The sequence below is a fragment of the Sciurus vulgaris genome (assembly GCF_902686455.1).
Source record: "Sciurus vulgaris genome assembly, chromosome: 8".
NCBI classification, from domain to species: domain Eukaryota; kingdom Metazoa; phylum Chordata; class Mammalia; order Rodentia; family Sciuridae; genus Sciurus; species Sciurus vulgaris.
This window is the reverse complement of record NC_136468.1, coordinates 60,616,987-60,622,986: the sequence shown is the minus strand read 5'-3', so window position 1 is coordinate 60,622,986 and position 6,000 is coordinate 60,616,987.

Below are 6,000 nucleotides of genomic sequence, written 5' to 3'. Positions count from 1 at the left end.
AGAAGAAGATCTACAAGCAATCAACAAACATATGGAAAAATGTTCAACATCTCTAGTAATAAGAGAAATGCAAATCAAAACCACCCTAAGATTCCATCTCACCCCAATTAGAATGGCGATTATCAAGAATACGAGCAACAACAGGTGTTGGCGAGGATGTGGGGAGAAAGGTACACTCATACATTGCTGGTGGGGCTGCAAATTAGTGCAGCCACTCTGGAAAGCAGTGAGGAGATTCCTTAGAAAACTTGGAATGGACCCTCCATTTGACCCAGCTATCCCACTCCTTGGCCTATACCCAAAGGACTTAAAATCAGCATACTACAGAGACACAGCCACATCAATGTTCATAGCTGCTCAATTCACAATAGCCAGACTGTGGAACCAACCTAGATGCCCTTCAATTGATGAGTGGATAAAGAAACTGTGGTATATATATACAATGGAATATTACTCAGCCATAAAGAATGATAAAATTATGGCATTTGCAGGCAAATGGATGAAATTGGAGAATATCATGCTAAGTGAGATAAGCCAATCTCAAAAAGCCAAAGGATGAATGATATCGCTAATAAGTGGAGGATGACACATAATGGGGGGGAGGGAAGGGTTAGTGTTAGGGTTAGAGTTAGGGTTAGGGAGGGGGGCAAGTATGGAGGAAGGAAGTACTGTATAGAGGGTAAAGAGGGGTGGGAGGGGTGGGGGGAAGGGAAAAAATAACAGAATCAAACAACATTACTCTATGTAAATTTATGATTACACAAATGGTATGCCTTTACGCCATGTACAAACAGAGAAACAACATGTATCCCATTTGTTTACAATAAAAAAAAAAAAAGAAAAAAAAAAAAAAGAACAGACTGAATGATTGGTAGCTGTTGAAAGCTCTGCAGGGTCAAGAGCGTGGAGTGAACTCTGGTTCCAGGGGGACAGGATATAACCTGCTTTTTAAACAATTCTAATAGCTTGTCAGGGAACTGAAACTCTTTACTCAAAGATAAACAAAATGACCTTGTTTGGTTTGATAAGAAGGGGACCTTATCCCAGGAGCAGAGTGGGAAGAGAACTTGTGTTTGGGACCCTCAAAGCTGTCCCACCTTCAGATATCAAGGAGGCACATAATATTCAGACTTAACTTTATGTCTTAGATTACAATTATTAAAAGTAATTTCCTATAGGGAATTTCTGACAGTCCTTCCTAAGGAAAAAGAATTATTTATAGATTTTAGTCATATTCTCAGAGATTCAACCACATGAGTGTTCCCCAAATCTTTCATATTACCTATCTTCAATTACTGCCTTTTCTAAGGTCCTGATCATCTGAATAAGAAATTAACTAATAGCCCATTGTAAATTCTGATCTTAGACCATGAATTCTAGATAAAATAGAAAATAAGACATGATGCTAATTGTCTGCTTACAAAGAGTATTTCTTGTATTTCATAGCTCTTCAGATAAAACTGTAGAACTCTTCCACTAGAGAAGAGTTATGTGGTTAGTTATGTGTTATCTTTCAAATGGTCGTAAGAGCAGTTTGGGGACCATTATTTCGGATTAGTAGAGAGGGGCATGAGTAGAAACCCTACAGTCTTAGCAACCAGCTCACACAGTTCATTTGTGCCTTCAGAGTGTTCTTCAGTTTAGTTCTCGCACCATATTTCTAACTTAAGGAAAGAAAGCTACGAGTCATGCTTGACCCTTAGTAGAACAGATAGCTGTGATTGAAATAGACGGATAATTTTGGACCCATGATTAAAGTTCCATAGACACACATTCAATTTCCTCCATAGATTTTTTAAAAAATCTGTATTGTTATTTCTTAGTTTTCCTCCCCTCCATAAGGAGAATTTACATGATAAAATTCTCATTACTTAATGCCCTTACTTAAGTATCCTGTTATTCTCCTACTGGAGCTTTTCACAATCTCCACAAAGAACCTAGATTTGGGGAAGGCATTTTGAGCTCTAGGAGATCTGCAGGTTTGTAAGGCTGAACAGCAGAAGTACTCGTGCAGATTGAATCCTGGACTCCATGGGACTTTCTCCTGCTCAGGCCACCATTCAAAGCTGGCAGTTTATTAAAGCTGCTCAATAAATAATTTGGAACACCATATCCAAAATTTTACCCTCAGTATCTAAAGAGAATACTTAAGCATTTTATATTTTTAAATTCAGGGGGTATATTTTTTTTTCAAATAATGACCTATATAGAACCAAATGCAAATAGGAACTTTATGAGTGGAAATCCTGTGCATTTGGGGAAAATATTTTGCCGTCATTGTCATATTTATTTCTACCATGCTTATATCTTTCTGTATTCTGGGGTAGGGCACAGGCAGAATTGGAAACTTTCTTCTTGTTCAGGAGAAGGGATATTCCAACGTAAATCATTTTTTTTTTCAAATAGATGAAGAGATTAAGCTAAATTTTATTAATGGCTTCCAGTACTCAGCAATTTCTTTATATAGTATGTAAACATTAAAATCTTGACAGATGTATTAACACCAATAAGATAATGAGAATAAAAAGAGTAGAAATGATTTGTTTTTAATAAGTTCTATTAAACTTTAACTCATGCCTTCTTATGAATGTACTTAAAACTTTAAGCTTAGGCCCCCATGTTTCTCATTCTACTATTGTTAAGAGTAATTATATGACTTATTAAAATTATAAATTTAGTCATGATTTTGGATTTAAAATTGGAGTTTGTGTCTTATGATCCTTACTATACTTTCAAATGTTGTGTAAAAGATGACATAAAAACCTAATTCATAGTATTAATACCTATTTTTATTTAGGAAAAATGTCTGGTACCAAATCATACATACGAGCCTACGGATTATAGTTTTAAATACCACACTAACCACAGGATCAGAGAAACTAAAAGGGAGAAGGATTGGACAAGAGAAAATAAAGTCAAATAAATATTTTTGTACATGTGTAGGAATTTTTAAAGAAATTAACTACCAAATAAATTGAAGGCAGTTAGTATGGAACTGTATTATTGGAAAGGAGGGAATGTGAGGTGGTGGAGGATACATTACAGTAAGAACTGTGTTGGGACATACCAAATTAGAGATGCTTCTTTTCCCAGGTTGGCTTCTACAGGAACAGACTCCACAATCACTTGCACACAACTGGTTTATTGCAAATAGCTGGTAGGAATAATACTTGTGAAGTAAGGAAGGAAGCAGAACTGAACAGAGAGAGTTGTGTTGCACAGTTGCAACAGAGATGTCAATCTAATGTGAAGCTCTGGAGCTAGGATGGTTCTTGATAGAAATACAGAATTGAGGTATATATTTCAATTCTTTGTAACCTCCCATTCAACCCCTTGGATGTGAGTATTACTTGGAGTAAAGTAGCTTTCCATACCCAAAGGTAGTCTCTGAGGAAAGACTTAGCTATGAGTCCTGAATGATGGGGGAATGAGTGCTTACACACACACGGAGTGCAATTGGCTATTTGAATATCAAATTGGATATAGGAATCTAGATACAATGGAAAAATCAAGGTTAAATTATAAAGTTCAGAACTCATAATAAGCATTCTTCAAGCAAATACTACAATGCCAAAGGAATATGTGTAATGGATTGAATTGTATCCTCCAAAATTTATGACTAAATTCCAATCCCTGGAATCTGTGAATGTGAGCTTATTTAGATAAAAAGGGTCTTTTCAGATGTAAATAAGTTCTGGATATTAAGATGAGATTATTATGGATTTAGGAAAGACCTTAAGTCCCATGATGTGTGATCTTAAAAGAGAAAGGCAATTAAAAACACAGAAATAGAGTAGGCTGCCATTGGCCCCAGAAGGCCTAAAGTACCAGTAGCTGGAACACATAAGAGAGGACTCTTAGAGGCTCAGGAGAGAGTGTGGCCCTACTGACAACTTGACTTCAGAAATCTGACCCAAAACTGAGAATACATTTCTATTGTTTTTAAGCTATCTACTTTGTGGTAATTTATGGCAGACTTATGCAATTAGTATCATGTGCAGTCAATTCTCTTGTCAATATTAAGAAGCTAAAGTCCTGTAAGGCTAATAACAAAGATTTATATACTGCTAAGGAAGTAATAGAAAGAAATTTTGTTGTTATTTGTAAGACATTTTAGTTAGTAATAGTCTAGATTGAGCTTTAATTTAGCAAATATGAAGGTCAAAGCATTAGTGAAGACTTTTTAATAAATTATTTTTATGTACATGTTGATCCTACCATATAAAAGACACAGTAAAAAACTTTCCTAACAAATATTTAGGAATAACTTGGAAGAGAAGCACACAAAATAAACGACAACTTGAGTCACTGAAGCTTTTGAAACACTAGAAGTAACTCCTAGTATGTTAGAAGAAATAGAATGGGGCTCAGAGAGTCAATGGAATTTCTCCCCCAGAATCACATTCCTGTCTTTCACTCAGTGACAATACAGGGAGAGGTTAAGGATGAGGTTGCCCCTGGTTATTCGGTTGCATAGGTGCTCTGACTTATGCAACTGCTCCAGTGTTCCAGAAGTAAGACATCCATGACTTTAACACCAGTGGACAATGGAATTGATTAGTGGGCTCCAGATTTCTAACAAATTCTTCTGTGCAACCTAAGGTTCTTGATATCCCAAGAGTCAGACACAGCGGTGCTTGACACACCTCAGCATCACATGCTTTCCTTTGGATTTCAGGGAATGAGTGACTCGAGCATGCTCAGAGCAGCAACAACCCAGTTTCTGGGGACACATTCAAATTTAATGCCTTTGTTATGGTTTAGATGTGATGTCCCCCAAAAGCTCACATGTGATATGTAAGAAGGTTCAGAGGAGAAATGATTGGGTTACACCCTTAACCTTATTAGTGAATTAATACCTGATGGGATTAACTGAGTGGTAACTGAAGGCAGGTGGGGTGTGACTGGATGAAATGGGGCACTGGAGGTGTGGTTTTGGGTATATATTTGTACCTGGCCAAGTGGAGTCTGTCTCTCTCTCTCTCTCTCTCTCTCTCTCTCTCTCTCTCTCTCTCTCTCTCTCTCTCTCTCTCTCTCTCTCTCTCTCTGTGTGTGCTTTCTGATGAGCATGTGAGCTGCTTCCCTCTGCCACACATTCTGCCATGATGTCCTGCCTCAACTTGAGCTCTGAGGAATGGAGCCTGCTGTCCGTGTACTGAGACCGCTGAAACTGTGAGCCCTCAAAGAAACTTTACCTTCCCTAAAATTGTTCCAGCAGATTACTGAGTCACAGTAGCAAAAAAAAAGCTGACTAAAACAGACTTAGTAGAACTCTTCACCTGATGGGTCTCCCCTGGGATAAAATGGTGCTGAGACATCCCTGGAGAAATTATTAAGGCATGGCCTTGGATATTGAGGAACACACCATAGTTTTGAAAGCACAATTTAAATATTTGGGGACAACTTGGAGCTATATGTTTTCAGGTTTAGCTTAATAATTCTCTTGTGTTTTTTAATTCCATTAATAGAGACAAGGAATACAATAAAAATATGTACAGAAACTTCTTACTGAATTATATAGTTCACAGTCCATTGTAGGCTATAGTTTAGCTATTTTGGTAACACATATATTTTGTATATAATGTGCACTTTTCCAGAATCAATAATACAAACATGCTGAGATTGCTTTACAATCTTGCTCTTTTTCTCAATTTAAGACCAGTTAAGTGCAGTGACATTTCATTGCAGAAAACTTGAAATATCAAGACAGTAAAGAATTAGTTTTTTTTTTTAAGAAACATTTTCACTACAATTTTGTTCAGTTATAGACCAGACAGTGTTCAAGACATGTGAAATACAACAACTATATTCTCTTGCCCTGTTCGTATCATCAGTATCTTAATGGCTCTGTATAAATTCAGACTTCCTCCTGATTCCAGGTTTTATATCCTAGCTTTTATTCATTTATTTATTTTTGAATTATATTTTTTTATTTAAAAATGATCTATCTGATCTGCCAGTTTATGAATTTGACCTGGCTTGTTTTTGCTAATTTTAGAA